Source organism: Typopeltis vanoorti, chromosome 1 (assembly GCF_054136105.1).
Source record: "Typopeltis vanoorti isolate ZY-2024b chromosome 1, IOZ_Tvanoo_1.0, whole genome shotgun sequence".
In the NCBI taxonomy this organism is placed as follows: Eukaryota; Metazoa; Arthropoda; class Arachnida; order Uropygi; family Thelyphonidae; genus Typopeltis; species Typopeltis vanoorti.
Window position 1 is genome coordinate 94,312,695 of NC_143549.1, and position 18,362 is coordinate 94,331,056.

The following is an 18,362-nucleotide window of genomic DNA, read 5'->3' on the forward strand; positions in this document are numbered from 1 at the left end:
ATAATCAAATAACGTATGACGAGTATTATATTTTAAATCTTCTTCTTCTTCTTCTTCTTCCTAACACGGAATTTAGGCCATGTGGCCTGTTCCGGTCTCATGCCATCTCTTTCTTGGTCTTCCGATTCTTCTTTTCCCACTTAATTTGTATCTGTATAATATTTTTGGTGGTCTGCTGTTGTCCATTCGATTTAAATGTTCTAGCCATTTTTGTTTATACTGCCTTATGTAGTAATTAATTGGTTTTATTTTCAGGGATTGTAAGATTTCTTCATTTGTTTTGTGGTCCCACTTGGTATATCCAGCTGTTTTTCTGAGGAACTTCATTTCTGCTGTTTGAATTCGTTTTTCATCTTTCCTTTTCATGGTCCATGTGTTTCGCTTCCGTATAGTAGAGTTGGTTTTGACAATACATTATATAGTCTGATTCTAGTGTGATTTTTGTACTAGGGATGGCTTAAATATATATTATTATGCCATTTACTTTGACAAAGTTTGATATTTTAGTGTCTATGTTTTTATCTTCTTCGTATGATAGATAACATCTCAAGTATCTGAAAGTGTTTACTTGTTCTAGTATTTTATTATCTACCACTATTTTACTTCTTATTGGGTTTTCTCCTTTGAATGCCATTATTTTTGTTTTTTCTTTGGATATTGTCATATTATATTGTTTTGAGATATCATTTAATGATTTTAATGATATTTGTAAGTCATCTTCTGATGTAGCTAATACTATTTGATCATCTGCAAATAGTAGTGTATCTATCTTCATTTGCGGGGTCATTTGTATACCAAATGGGTTATGATGTTTCCAGATTGTTAATATTTCATTTATATATATATTGAAAAGTAGAGGTGAGAGGGTACATCCTTGTCGTACTCCTCTTGATATATCTTTCCATTCTGAGGTGTGTTCTAATTTAACTGCTATTTTATTTCCTGTATGTATTTCTTGAATAGATTGTAAAAGTTGGTTTGGTATGTTTAAATTGGTTAATATTTTAAACAATTTTTGTCTACTAATTTTGTCAAATGCTTTTTCATAATCAATAAACGCCTGTGTTTCTTTTTGAAATTCTCTTCTCTTTTCTATTAATAATTTTAAAGTAAAAATTGGATCTATGCAGGATCGGCCTATATTTCAAATGGTTATGTTATATTTATAATATGTATACTATTTTTTAATATGTTCTATTATCACTTGTATTATCGTAAACATCTGTATTGTAATATGTTACCATTTTATTATTATTATTCACATAATTGATACACAGTCAGAACAAGATATCATATAAATAAAAATTTGACTGGTGATTCAGAACAATTCAGATTCCACCCAAGAATCTAAGAATAGTCCGTCAGGTAGCGTCGTAAAATATGGACTGATCCAAGTAATGCTGTTTTTTTGTAGGTCATATGGGGTCACTTCATTGATCTTTAAATGCTGTAAATAGTTGGACAGCTTCTTAGAAGTTGCACCAAGTGCACCGATAACTATTGGGATGACTTTGGTGTGTTTATGCCACAGGCGGCCAACTTCGATTGCCAGATCTCGATATTTAGTAATTTTTTCCAGTTCTTTGTTGCTGATGTTGTTATCACTGGGTACTGCAATATCGATAATTCAAATCTGTATATGTTCGATAATTGTGATGTCAGGTCTATTCAGGTCTATTGTATTCCGAATGCCGATCAATTTGTATTCTAATGTCCCAGAGAATTTTCGCTGTTCCGTTTTCCAATACAGTCTCTACTCTATGCTGCCACCAGTTATCAGAAGTAGGAAAGCCATATTTGTTGCATACATGCCAATGAACTATTTTGGGCCACTTGATCATGGCGGTATTTATAGTCAGTTTGAGCTATTTTGCTGCAGGCACTGATTAGATGTTCTACAGTCTCATCTCTTTCTGATCGCATAATCTGCATTTGCTGTTATTATTGATATTGAAAATTTTTGCTTTGATTGCATTAGTTTGTAATGCCTGTTCTTGAGCTGCTAGAATAAATCCTTCTGTTTCTTTTTTAATGTATCCACATATCGGATATTTTGTAGTTCCTTCTTTTAATCGGATTTGTTTCCTGTTGCTTTTAGAAGGCCCTCTTGTGTAATTGCTTGAAGCATTATCTCAGATCTATTGTTGATGTAACTTCTTAAATTAATTTCTTCTTCTTCTGCAGTCTATCTCACTTGCAGCAGACCCCGTCCACCTATTCTCCTCGCTAGGTACAACCGGTCAACATCACTTCGTGGATGTAATGCATGATGCAAAGTCATTAGTTTTCTAGTTTTGCGGTCCAGTTTGTACAATCTATTATGCCAGCTGTGTATCGGATCATTGGTATAGCCCTAGAATTCATTGCTCTAATTGTGTTTAACCCATTTAGTTTTGTTTTCAGAATATGTTTAACTCTTTTATGTATTCTAATGCTGCCTGTTGTTTAACTTTCGAGTGGAGAATATCATTGGCTTCTAATATTCCTAGGTATTTATAGCGTTCGTCAGCTGATGCTTTTATATATTTCTCCTGATCAAAATTAAAACTGCTAGTTTCATTAATTTTTCCTCGTTTATTAGATAAATTTGCGCATTTATCTAAACCAAATTCCATTTTGATCCTGCCTGAAAATATGAACTGTGTTCAATAAAGAATCTATTTGCTGAGCCGATTTTCCACTCTGCTTCTAGTCATCCATATACAACAGATGAGAAATTTTAATATTACACTTAGGAATTTCATATCCAAGTTTTGTTTTCTTCAGAATTATAGACAAAGGCATCAAAGAAATTATTATTATTATTAAGTTCATAAACAAACACACCATGTCCAAATCCAACCCTACCTGCAAAAAAATTTAAACTGCAAAATAACAGTTGAATGTCTTCCAAACACGTACCAAGAGACAGTAAAGTCAACACTCGGATTGCGACCGGTATAGAAACAACCCCGAAACCACCGCCATCTATTATCTTCCTCAGATAAGCTCTGCAAAGCTTCGAGGAAGAAATCAGAAATGCCTCCCGAAGAAAAGAAACAAAGAAAATTATTATTGCTATTATTATTATTATTATTATTATTATTATTATTATTATTATTATTATTATTATTATTATTATTATTATTATTATTATTATTATTATTATTATTATTATTATTTTCTAGTTTTGCGGTCCAGTTTGTACAATATATTATGCCAGCTGTGTATCGGATCATTGGTATAGCCCTAGAATTCATTGCTCTAATTGTGTTTAACCCATTTAGTTTTGTTTTCAGAATATGTTTAACTCTTTTTATGTATTCTAATGCTGCTAATTCTTGCTGCTAAAGCGCCCGTAGAGGGCGAGCAGCAAGCAGTTGCAAGCACGTTATTTCGATGCTCCCATATTTTAAGTTGCAAAGTAGATCTTTTCTTGTGAATTAAAATTTAAAGTAAATCAGTGAACTCCGTTCTTCAAGACGAACATATAGATGTAAAAACTGTAAGTATCAGGTAAGTAATAAGTAAAATATAAGTATTCAAAGTTCGAAGTATACGTTGGTCAACTACACGAGAAGAGAACAAAGGAAGATGCCATATTAGAAAATACAGCAAGATCGTCAAACAAGAAATATGAAGTGCTACAAATGCCAAGAAGACCTAACGGGGGAAGAAAACCACGTAACATGTAGGAACTGCCAAAGAAACATGCATTTTTTATGTTCAGGATTGTCCGAGACTACTTGGCAGCGAAAATCAAACAAGAATCGTGACGAGTGGAAGTGTCCCCATTGCAGAGACAACAAAGGAACGTAGCCTTCGACCGCAGGCGGAAAACAGCCAATGCAGAAAACAACCGCAGGCAGTAAACAGCTATCAACAACAGAGGGAATTAAAAACAAAGAACACAACAACAGAAACCCAGGTGAGCCATCTTTAAATGCATTACTTGAAAATAGATTACAAAACCTAAAAGACTGTTTAATCGATTTTGTTGGAGAACTATTTAAAAAACATACCGCACAAATTACAGAAAAATTCAACCAATATGAGGAATTTATTAAATTTAATAATAACTCGATAGAAGGTATGTTACAGACCGTTAGAGAAATTAAAAACTGCGTCAAAGAGCTAACTGAAAGACAGCATAATTTAATTAAAGAGACAACGGACCTACGGCAAGAACTAAACTCTCTAAAGCAACAGTACGAGCTCTCAAACCAACAGCAGCACAAAAATGACCTCCTCATAAATGGTCTCCCAGAAATAGCTACGGAACATCTAAGAGACACTGTAACACAACTAAGCCAAAAAATCGGTTCTCCCATTGAATCAAGAGACATCCAGTCAGTGCATCGGTTACCACAAAAAAGGAAAAGAGAAAATAATACCCGTCCTTCTCCCGTCGTAGTGCGACTCACCAACAGCCTAATAAAAACTACACTTATAAAAGCTAGCAGGATTAAAAATCCAGTAGTAAAGGATCTGAAAGGAGACCACGACAACACCCCAATATACTTGTCTGAATACCTTACTCCACACTATCAGAAAATATTCTACCAAGCAAGGAAAGTAAAAAGAGAAAACAATTACCAGTTTATATGGATAAGAGACAGCAAAATATTCCTTAGAAAGACACAAGACGCAAAACCAATCGAAATAAAATCCGTAGATGACCTCAACAGGCTGTCACATTGAAAGGAATATTGACAACTCGTAAAGAAGGACCAGCACCCCAACCAACATGAATACACACCATCAAGCAGACGTAATGACCCCGAAACATGATAATTGCCACATTCTGAAATCAATATCAGAATGGAAACAACTGACAATCCCCCAAAAAGGACTATCTATTCTCCACATCAACATCAGAAGCATTCAAAAATACTGGCTGACCCTGCAAGTTTATCTGAAGGAAGATATAGACGAAATAGACATTTTAATACTGACTGAAGTATCTACGACAAACGAAGAGGCATCCTCCTACCAAATGCCACACTTCCAACAACACAAACACTGCAGACAAACAAAACGAGGCGGTGGTATAATAATATTTACCAAACATAAACTAGAAGTAACAGAAATAAACTATAAATTAGAATACGCAGAAAACATATGCATCGAAATTAAAAACATCAAATAAGCAAACTCCCTGATATTAAACGCAATATACAGACCACCCAACTTAAGCACCACAAAATTCCTAGAAGAACTAAACAGATGGCTTTCAGCCACGAAAGTAGGCACCTCAAAATACTTGATAATAATAGGAGACATTAATATAAACATTAGGAACATAAATAACAACACAGAACAATACCTAGACCTATTATCGGCATATAACATAACCCCATCCATACAGTCGTATACACGAGAAGAGATAGTCGGAAACACAAGAACCTCAACCTGCATTGATCATATAAATATAAGGGCCCCTCCAAACAGCCACACAGCAGCCGTCATAACATGCAAACTAGCAGACCATTATTTCACAGCATTGCAGTTACACACTGAACCAGAACCCATAAAAATCACTGAGACTACAAAACAGTATCATAGCATTGTAAACGAAGCAATAGTGAACGATGAAATCAGAAAAACAGACTGGATGCAGATAGCATCTTTAGACTCTGCTGAAGCTGTACATAATAATCTCAAACTTGCATTTAACAAAATATATAACAAAGCATTAACAAAAATAAAAATACGCCCCCAAACGAAACAAAATCCATGGATAACAGAAAATATACTAACAGACATACAAAGAAAAGATGCCCTATGGAAACAACTTAAGAAGTCGCCGAACAATATCGCTTTAAAAACTGAATACAAAAGAAAACGGAATCTCCTAACAACCCAGATTCGAACGGCAAAAAGAAACTATTACAGCAACAAATTAACAACAGCACAGAATGACATAAAGGAAACTTGGCACCTGATTAATGAAATGCTGAACAATATACACAGAACCACTGCCACAGAAACAATAAAACACAGCTTTGCCTGCGACCCCAAATCCCTCAAACAGTTGGCAAACAACTTTAATCAGCACTTCGTGAATTCTGTCCAAAAGCTACAAGAAACAACCTTTCCTCACACATACGAACATTCTCCACTAGGTCCACGAGCAACCCAGTCGATGTGGTTCCCCACAGTAACAAAAGAAGAACTACCACTGGCAAATTAATCCTAACAAAGGACCGGGGAGAGAAGGAATCAGACCAAAAGACATCAAGAAACACTCAACCGACCTACTTCCAGTTATACAAAAACTGCTGAATAAAATCTTCGAAACGGGACACATACCTGAAACACTGAAGACTGCATTAATCACACCCATACACAAACAGGGAAAAAAAACATAATAAGTAATTACAGACCTATCGCCATGCTGCCTGTAATCAGCCAAATCATGGAGCGCATTGTACATCAGAAACTCTCCACATACGTTGAAAAATTTCATATCATACCCAAAACATAATATGGCTTTCAAAAAAATAAAGGAACATCAACACTCCTGGAAGATTTCACAGATCTAATAAACGCTGCATTGCATAAAAACAGAATAACATTAGTGGTATTCATTGACCTAACAAAAGCATTTGACACACTAACACATAAAAACCTTGTTAACGAAACTTACCCATATCGGAATTGGAGGTCGTCTACTCCAGTGGTTTAAAGCATACACGAAAAACAGAAAGCACATCACACGTATAGGATCAGCACACAGTAAAGAGGTACATGTAACCTGTGGAGTACCGCAAGGAGCTGTCCTATCTCCCATTCTATTTAACATATACACACATGACATAAGCCAACTCCCCCTAAAAAGTAAAATCTTCCAGTATGCAGATGACACTGCCATAGTATCCATTCACAACAATGCAAATATCGCTTACAAAAATATGCAACACGACATCAATCAAATCACTAACTGGTTAACCGAAAACGGCATATATATAAACCCTGGAAAAACAAAGCTAATGATATTCAAAAACCCCCAAACCCTGCCCATAGAAACTAAATATCTCACTATCAAACATTCATCCTCCTATACACAAAGTGCAGAACCTAAAATCACAACCATCACACAGGTGAAAACAACCCGCTACCTTGGACTTCACTTCGATGCTGATCAAAGTTGGAATAGCCATACAAACTACCTACATACCAAGCTTAGGATAATAGCAAGCAAACTATACAGATTAAAAGACATTGCCCCAACCCACATAAAAATACTAATCTATAAAGCATTATGTGAAAACATTTTAAGATATGCAATCACATCATACGCATTCTGCGCAGACTACAGACTTAGCAGGCTACAATGGTTGCAAGATAAAATGATAAAACTGATATTCTGAGAACAACCCACTCTTATGCAGGAAGCACGGACAAAACACAAAATATTTAAGGTGAAACACTTATGCCACTACACAGTCATGTTAAAACATTACTACAGCCCAACATATAGAGTAACCAGAACAACATATCAAATAACAAGACCACAGTCAACAAACTATATAACATATAAGTACAACAATCATCACGGCAAAGCCACCCGAAATTTCTATACCTGACATGATAAACAAACTGCCGTTCGACAACAGAAACCTAGGAACATACAGAGAGCTGAAACAGGCACTATATAAATATTATAGCGAGAATGAAAATTAAAGCAATTCCTGTTTCTCTCTCCCCCACCACACATACACACACACACAAACCTATGACAACCCCTCCCCTCAAAAACTATCATTACAAGAACACAAAGAAACAAATACACCATGTCTAAATCCAACACTATTTGCACAAAAAAAAGTTAAACTGTAATAGCAGTCGAAGTCTTTCAAGCACGTACCAACAAACAGTAAAATCAACACCTGGCTTGTGACCAGTATAGGAACTTAACCATGAAACCACCACCCTCTATCATCTATTATCTTCCTCAGATAAGCTCTGCTAAGCTTCGAGGAAGAAAATTACTAACTTGCAAGTATCTGTTATACACACTTGTAATGCGTTATAAATATTATATATATATAATTACTACAGCAACTATGTATGCAATTCATCTGAGACATAAAAAAAAAAAATTCTGTATAATCCTTATTGTAAATACTGTAAATATTATTATTGTATGTAACTTATACTGAGACATAATAAAATGATTTAAAAAATATTATTATTATTATTATTATTATTATTATTATTATTATTATTATTATTATTATTATTATTATTATGTGATAATATCATTAATATACTATTACTATGTAGCAAGAAAGAATAATGTAATAAAACATTATTATTATTAAAAAATTATGTAAATAATGAGTTTACATTATACGTTAGTGAGAATTAGGAAATATAATATTTTAATTGCATACGTGGAAATACTATCTATAATCACTTTCTCAAATTTTGAAAAAAAAAAAAAAGAAGTAAACTACAACATGTAATATTATTTAACTTGTGTAACTCTGTAACTATATAACTGTAAATTATTACTGTGATTATTTTATAAAATATCAAAAACTATGTTATTATCAATATTATCGAAATATCATTATATGTAGCACTTTGTGCTGAATCTTGTAAAATGATATACTGAATGTTAATAATATACTAAATGTTACTCAAGATGATTATTGTTTATATGTAAATATTTGAGAGATCAATAAAAAAAAGACCTCCAGGAAGTCAAGGACTCATCAAGGAAGTCCGCATAATACACGCAATACACGCACTAACTGTCATACTTTTTTGAATTCATCCATACTGCTTGCACTCACAACATCCAAATGCAATCCATTCCAATAACGCACCACCCTAGGAGAGAAAAATCTAACATTCATCCCCTTCTTACCTGCATTCATTCTCAGCTTCCAAGGATGCTCTGTTCTCCTTTCCCCACCCTCCAGAAATTGAAATCCTGTATGAACCTTTCAGAAGTTTGTAATTCTCAATCACATCATCCCTCTTTCTCCTGTTGGCTAATGCCTGCAGTCTCAGATTCTCAATATGTCTCATAATCTGTATTTAAAAATCCTGGTATCATTTTCTACACTCTCTCCACTATATCAGAATCATAATGGAAACTAGGAGACCAGAACAGTGCAAAATAGTCTAAGTGAGGTCTTATCAAAACCTTGTGAAGAGGCAAAATGACATCCTTATCTTTACGTGTGAACATTCCTTTCAGCATTGCAATTATCTTTTGAGTTGTATTTGCGATCTTTTACTACATAGCTCCTGAGCTTTAACTTACTATTTACTAACACTCCAAGATCCCTAGCCTGATCAGTTTCTTCTAGAATAATCCCAACAATATAATATTACATTGGATATCTAATCATGTCAAAGTGCATAGCTTTGCATTTACTGACATTGAACTGATATCCATTTTCGCGGGCCCACAATTCCAGCCTATTTAAATCATTCTGCAAGTACTGCATATCAGAAGTATTCCTGATTAACCTTCCTACATTTGCATCTTCAGTAAATAGCTGTATGTCGCCTGTCATCTTTGTAGTACACCATTAGTTGCCTTAAATCTTTCAGCCTCACATCCTCCATATAGCTATTTTTGATATCATGACAAGATGACCGTCTTCCGTGCTGTATTCTGTCAAAAGCCATAGCAACATGCAAGAGTTTCATGGTGTATCTATTCCCCTTGTCTAACTCAGTGGTAACATTATTATAGAATGTGAGCAAGTTGCTAAAACATGATCTTCCCTTAGTAAACATATGCTGTTCATTGCCAAGTAGAGATTCAATGACAAGTGATTTCTGAATGAGAGCCATAACTATTTTTTTCCAAAATCTTCTCCATCACTTCTAAGATACTGACTGTCGAAAGTTGGATACATCCGCCTTTACTTTACCCTTGTACAATGATACATTCTTTCTATTCCTGTTCGTTAAGAACATTATATTCACATCCATTTATGAATGTATAGGTGTTCAAGCTAAAGTTTGCATGTTTATGTATAGGTATAAACTACATCTTTTTGGTATTCTTTTATCATATATTTCGTGCTGCCTAATTAGAGGCGCGCCTCCGTAGCTCAGTCAGTATAGACCAAGCCCTTCGGTCGGAAAGACCTGGGTTCGATTCTCGTCAATGATGTGAGGAACCTTTATCTGGTCTCTTTCGACGAAAGGTGAGTTTCTCGAGTTTTTTGTCGTCTAGAATAGGCAAGCCGGCCCCTTGAACTCACATGGATTACAGTCACGAATACGTCCCATCCGTATGCCGGTCCCTAGTCCGGAAAAATTGGGGGATTGGGGAAAGCAATGGTGAATTACCCTGTAAAAATCTCACCAGGAATACTTGTGGGCAATGCCAACAAAGTCACCTACGGCCGGAAACGGTTGAAGAGGCAATCTGATCATACTGCTTTGATAACACGAAAGTTTTACTCAAGACCAGCATTGCTTAATCATTTTTACTCTGAGGAACAATTAAAATAATTTTCTGAAATTATTATTATTATTATTATTATTACACGATGCTTATTATTTTTATTTGTTATTTATTTTTTTGCGATATCTCGGGGACCACAGGGTTCTGCGCAATCCCAGTTGAGAAATCCTCCTGTAAACCACCCGGACCAATTGCTTTTAGAAGCCATTACATATAAATTTCAAAGAGCAATAATGTCTCCAAAATGAGTCGATCTTAAATACTTTTTAAACTTTGACCTCTACAATGTTCCGAAGCAGCTGAAAATCAAGATTCCAGAGCCAGATTACTTACAAGTTTTCTAAGAGTTTCATTATGACTTCGCATTGCATCATTTTCTCCTTGAAACGGGATGCATCGTCTTATGAATATTCTTCGCTCGTAGTCTGCCTTGGAAATTAGGTTTTTTTTTTTTTCTTTTCTATTCGTGCACCATATTGGTCTCTATTTATTTCAGGCTTTGGGCAGTAATGGATGTTGTGAGGTCATATGCATGATTACCCTGTAAAGGGAGGGTAATTTATTTTCGTTCAGACTCCCATCAAGCTACGTGTTCTGCATGAATGAGAACTTCACAAAAGTTCAAACTAGATTAAGTATGAAATGGCGGAAGATGCTCTGACGGCGGCACATCTAGGAATCCAAAGATGTTTTACAAAATAAAGAATTCTAATTTTCAAATAGGATAATGCCGCTTCTCATTAAGATATCGTAAGTAAACTAAAATTTCTAGATGCTGTCTTATGTTAGCTAACCTGCCATCTATTGAAAGTTTGAGGAAAATGTTTTTTTTTTTAATAACTCTTTTATCAAAATAACAAAGTATGAAAATGTGGGTTTTCGATCCGTGATATAATGTTAATTTTTATTACTGTTATTATTAGAATTATGTCCATCATTTTCGATAAAATAATGGAGGAACTTATATTTTCTTTAAACGTATAATTTGTTGTGATTTTGCAAAATTTCCAAAACAGAATGAAACACTAAAATATATTTGACCGGGTCTGGCATCGAGATCTGCTATACAAATTTCCATTATTTGGTCTGCTCGCAATCCCCTGTAATTGAGTAGCCATCTTTCTCTCTGATCATTCTCTGCCATTCATTGTAGATGGCTCCCTCTCTTCGAGCTTCACCACCCATGCAAGAGTGCCTCAGGCTCTATCCTGTACATAAATGGCCTACTCTCAATCCCCATTAATCTACCCATAGCTATGGAGAAGATGGAACTCTCAATTCATCCTAACTCATCTCAACTCATCCATTGAGATGTAAGAGAAACCATGCAGTTTCTCTTACATCCCAAGCTTCAGGATCATCTATAACCAGTGCCTTAAACATTGGTCTACTCATTATCATTCAATGGGGCGAGAAAAATTTAGTCACTTAAACTTTTTCTAACGCGTAAAAATAAAACAAAATAGTAAAAAATATGATAAGGTTCACATTTCTTTCCTGGGTGAAAGGTGTTTAAAATAAGATTTAAGAATACCTTGGTGACAGATGATTTTTCATTTCTCGATTGGGCTGGAAGTAATAAAACCATGTTTGTTCTCAAGATCAAACTTCCAAACTTATATAATTGATAGACTAATACCCACGTACAATAATACCTTTTCTGAGGAAGGATTGATGACAGCAACAGCAGCAACAACGACAATAAAAGCAACCATAACAGGATACATTATTGTCAAATTTGGGTCTCTTGGATACGCTTCATATCTAGAAAAATCATTTTAGATATTTTCATTAATAGTTTCTCTGAAGTATAAATTTTGATATATATATATATATATATATATATTTGCGGCTATATATATAACAAATATATTTGCGGCTATATATATATATAGCCGCATTTGTTACTCCCCTCGAAAAAAAAGGTTATGATCTATCGGTGAACGAACTATTGTTTAACTGCAGCAAATTAAGCAAACATAAAAGAACATCCTGAACCGATTCAAGCTTTTTTCGTTTTATATACATATAGTAATGTAGTAGTGATCTAACTTTTTTATGTCGTACTGTCATTGCATTTTGAACACCTTTGAGTACTCAGGAATTTGATGATGATGATGATGATATATTAAACATAAAATATAATATAAAGATATATATTAAATATTTCCTCATTATGTGCTTTAGTAATATAGTAAAATGTTTAAATATTTTATGAATTATATAATGAATTTAACCTTAACTGTTATTTAACTTTAATTATTTACTACTACTGCCACTACCAATAATAATAGTTAATTTTAAGTTATTTTAGAAATTTTAAGTTTTAGAAGTACACCTTTTCATTTTTAAATAAAATTTTTATTATAGTATGATGATGAATTAATAGCTGATAATGGATGGACGAGGTAATGAAAGTCCTTTTTAGGACTTCCAGGGTAACAAATGGCAATGCTGTAGCCAATGAAGTTTTAACTGAGGCTCGGCTATTGCCGTTACCCAGCCATGACTAGAGCTTTTTAGCTCAATAACACTCCATCCACACAGATTTACTTCATTCAGATGACGGGATAAAGAGTCAAGGACTCAGTCCATCGCCCAGTTCTTATAAGAACTATAAGAATAGCTGATAATGGGGGAGGTGGGAGAATCGACCGTGAGATGCTGTTATTAATGCCTTGGAGGGTACTGGATGACAATGCTGTAGCCAATGAAGTTCTAACTGAGGCTCGGCTATTGCTGTTACCCTCTTGCAATGATCACAGCTTTAATAGATCAATAACACCTTATCCCAAACACTGTCCTCTACAGATAACGGGGAAGATGAAAAGCATTCTTGCTTCGCCCTTTTAAGCCAGTCCTTATAAGGACTATATAATAGATGATAATAAAATCGAGGCAAAGTCCTTATTAGGGCTTCCAGTTTAACAGATGGCAATGCTGAGTCTCGTCCACTGCCGTTACTCAGCCATGACTAGAGCTTTTAACTCAATAACACCCCATTCACACAGATTTTCTTCATTCAGATGAATGGATAAAGAGTTAAGGACTCGGTCCTTTTTAGGACCATTTAAAATCAATGATAATAAAACTTTACATTGCTGTTCAACCTGAGAAACTAATTAAAAGGTTCACTTGCTGAGAGACTTAAAAAAACAAAGATGCAAAAAGAAAAAAATGAAAGAAAGCATTTTTCCTACTACTACTGCCATTATCAATAATAATAGTTTTATTATTATTATTATTATGGTATTTATTTGTTTAATAAAATGATATAAACTCCAATATTAGGAAAAACGAGAATATCAAATAAATAAAATTATTATTTAGGATTAAATATCTAAATTGCTAATGATCAACATTAAAACAATAAAAATATTTGAAAGATGCACTTAATAATTGAATCTTGTGCATTCGAGAACTATGCATATTATTATTATTATGGTATTTATTTATTTAAATTTTTTAAATAAATAAAACATAAAACAGTTTTATATATTATTATGAAACAATTAACAAAAATGAATTTTATTTATGCTGAGTTTCAGTTTTCTGAAATGAGTTAATTTTCTGAAATTTAATTAGTTTCCCAGGTGTACTTTGAACAGCAATGTAAAGTTTTATTATAATCGCAAGACGCTGCTGACTATAAGGGTGAAGCAAAATGCTTTTATAATCCCTGCTATCTGATAAGGATTGCTGTGTGAGGAAACGTTTATGAGCTAAGTGCTCTGCTTGAGTGGGTGCGATTTAAAGATCTTCATTTGGATTCCTTATTAGTCCTTATAAGGACTGGCTTAAAGGGGCGAAGCAAGAATGCTTTTCATATTCCCCGTTATCTGTAGAGGACAGCGTAAGGATAAGATGTTATTGAGCTATTAAAGCTCTGATCATGGCAAGAGGGTAATAGCAATAGCCGAGCCTCAGTTAGAACTTCATTGGCTACAGCATCGCCATCCATTACCCTTGAGATTCTTAAAAATCTTCAAGGCCGTCATCACCGCATCTCACGGGCTCATCATACTATAATAGAAATTTTATTTAAAAAAAAAAGGTGTGCTTCTAAAACTTAAAATTTATAAAACATTTTAAAATTAAAACCTAATAAATGTAAATAATTAAAGTTAAATAACAGTTAAAGTTAAATTCATTATATAATTCATAAATTCTGGTATCACTGCAAACATTAACTACAAATATATATCTTGTTATGGAAAGCTGTGTCGTTCCCCTACATCAGAAATCTTTCAGTTTCGCTGAACTCCTTTCCTTATCCTCTCAAGGGTATCGGAAAATAAATTGCAATCAGAGAGCTCGACTGTTCTGTGGCCTATCCGAGCAGGTGCATGTGGCATTTTTTCACCTTATGACTGGAAACAAGTATCTGACTCCCTCTCTCCTCTTTGCCAAATGGGTCATTTCACCTTATGAGTTTTTTCCTGAAGTTACATATTTTGATCTCCCAAGGAGGAGATTAAATACAAGAACCAGTAAAAAAGTGTTTTGTTTAAGATTACTTTTTATCCAAAAATTAAGTGGATATTGAATACCACATTATTTCTTAGCCGAATAAGAAACTCGAAGAGATAGGAAATCTAATCTAAGAATTTGAATATTTTTTGAATATTTTAATATTTTTGAATATTTTACTTCACCAAAGTGAAGCCTGTTGGCTCTTGTTTCAGTAATGACTTTTTATCCTTTTCTAACAATCACAATTATATCATGGATTGTTATTAGGAATTTTGCATCTCATAAATATGGTAAACTCAGTTAAAGTGAGTGGCTCTAGATGTCCCTCACACATCTATTTTATGAGAAGCTGCATCAGAAGTTTGATGAAATCGTATTTCGAAATACGAATTATGTAAAAAATACCAAACTCCACTCGCTGTATAATGTGTATACAAAAGCTATTGTTTTGTGGGTGGAATTCAAATAAAACCGATTTTAATAATCATCGAGCTTAAAATCATATTAATTTTTTTAATATTACTGCATATTAATTATTTCTCAATTTCAGACAATAATATATAGTGTCAGTGTTTGGATCATTGATAATTATGAGCCAGATATCCGTTATTACGATTGAGTGTGAAGACTGACTGGACACCATTCTCTCAAAAAAGTTAGGGATAAAACTGTCACACCTGCTCCCTTTGGGGAATTAAAGGCATTAGCGGATTTTTCCCTATTGCTTTTGGAGAAAATTTCATTAACTATGTTGGTTCTTTATTATCTAAAAGTAAGCTTTATTCCAGTTACCATTCTATATAATCAAATTAAATCCGACAGTGTTCAAATTCAGAAATTTGAACACTGTCTTACTGTCTATGTTCGATTTTAGTAACATCCAACTAAAAATCAAACTCTATATTTAAGCACATTTAAAAAAAAAAAAAAAAAAAAAACCGTAATCCATCTTGTAAGTATTATATTATTTGGAAGCTGTAGTGTATTAATTTTTATGCATTAATCTTTTTTGCCTATCTACATACATACCTAAAATGCCATCATTTATTGATACACTTTACAGTTTACAATAATTATTGGTAAAAATATTTACAGAAAACAAAGATAAATAAAATAATTTTAAGGGGGCGGAGATGGGAGATTGCTGCATAAAGAAGTTTGAAACTGTGTTAATTCGTTTGTGAAGTACTCACAAGTGAGTAAAAATATATAAAATAAAATAAAATTAATAGCCTAGGTTGAGATTTGAGAGTGCACCTAACTGTTTTCCTACTGTCTATGTTTGGTTGATCGGTTTGTGACGTCACAAATGTCTCTCACGTACAAAAACACACATCACATATCTGGTTTTAATGTATGCGGGCTGTTCAATAAGCAATAAGACTAATTTTACTGTGGCGAAACCATTCATCACAATATTAATTTCTGTAGAATAAAGAAATGTTGCTGTATGTATTAACAAAAGAGGTTGATAGATGGCGTATACGGGCTGATGTGCCAGAGTGTCACGTGACTAAACGCAAGTGCTCATCGGCGCGCCTACTAGGTGCGACCAGTCTTCGAAATGGAAGCGTCCTTGGAACAGCGTTATGCGATTAAATTTTGTGTGCGTTTGCAAAAATCGGCATCGGACACTTTTATCATGGTACGCGAAGCTTTCCACGATAAAGCAATGTCGAGGGCAAGTGTGTTTCGCTGGCATAAAAATTTTAAGGAAGGAAGGCAAAATGTGGAAGATCTTGAACGTGAGGGAAGACCTTCAAGGTCCATCACAGAGACAATGATCAACACAGCTGCGATTATCATCAAGCACGTCAAAAGGAAGCGTCCATTGCTGAAGAATGGCTTCTTATTAAACCACGTAATGCAAGCCACATATTGCTGGCTGTGTAGTGGACGTTTTTCAGAAGAAAAACACAGATATCCTACTACACCCTCCATACAGTCCTAATCTCGCACCGTGCGATTTCTGGCTGTTTCCTCAGCTCAAGAAACCACCAAGAAACCGCCATTTCGAAAGCAACAAAGCATGTGTAAAAGCTGAGGAGGCGGTTTTGAAAGAACTCTCAAAAAACGGACTTTCACATGTGTTTAAGAAGTGGACGTAACGTTGGGACAAATGCATCGCGTCTCACGGTAGTTGCTTCGAAGAAGACCATGTAAATGATGACGATTAAAGGTAATCTGTTTTCTGTATAAATATAGTCTTATTACTTTACTTAAATTAAGGGGATATTAAATCCCACATAGTTTTAAAACCGAATAAGAAACTCAAAGATTGGAATCAGAGAGTTTCTTGCCGAATATAGTAAACTATAAATAGTAAACTATAAAGTATCGGCGAACACTTAGCGTGAGCAAATACAAGTGACCCTAGTACGTAGTACAATATCGGACGACTCGTTGCAAAGGTGGGTAAAGTTCAGATCGCTATCTGAACTTTCCCCCCTTTCTGAACGCTATCTTAATTTAAGTAATGTTTTCATTGCCGAAATGAAGCTTATTAGCTCTTTATACTTAAGTCTTATTACTTATTGAACAGCCTACGTACATACTTCAAAATATGATGCCTCAAAAGATTGATTACTTATCATTAAAACGAGATACGGCAAAGGAAGGATAATTATTGGAACCTTTTAATTGGTATTTTAGCAATATTTTGCTTATCAATCCACTGGTTGTTATTGATCACAAGCGACTAGATGTAAACAGGGAATGTGTTCTCGAATATTTTTAGTTTAAAAGGGGTTTGTGAAACACGACAGATCATCCATTTACTATCCATAATGTCCTAAGAATCAATCGATCCTCATTTCCCATTAGAGACCAGCACCATTTCTATCCCCCCTGCCCTGTTTTGTTCCATCGTACAAGAATTGGTTACCTAGCAACGTAGAGGTCATTTATGGTTTGACGGTGGGTGGGAACTGATGCAAATGAAAGTTCCATTGTTTGGAGGTCCTAATGGAGACGGTTTTCATGTAAGTACACGTCGAGGTACATTATCATTACCACAGAAGCGTGTCGATCTCGGTAAGGCTTCGGGAAATAAAAAACAATAGTCTTTACTGTACCGCACCATTAGCAATAAACACGTGGTGTCGTATATATTTTAATGACAGCAGCACTCTAGTTATCTTTACTGACGAAAACTTCGTTTAACAGCAACATAAAGTCAACAGTGTTCTATGTCAGACCGTTTCTGAAAAAGCACATAAGGAAAATATGAGTTGTACTCGATCTAGTAATGTCAGTAAGCGGTTCCTTTCATAACCGTTGATAAACAGCTATAAGAAAACGTCGTTTACCTGGTGAGGAATACTGTACATTTCTTACCATAGTCATAATTTCCGTTTATTGCCATATACAAAACTTGTGGAGCGTGAAGAACATAACGAAGAATTTATGTCGTCGATAAAAGATATCCACTTAACGGAATAGTACATTGAAAAATGAAAGGTGTTTTTTC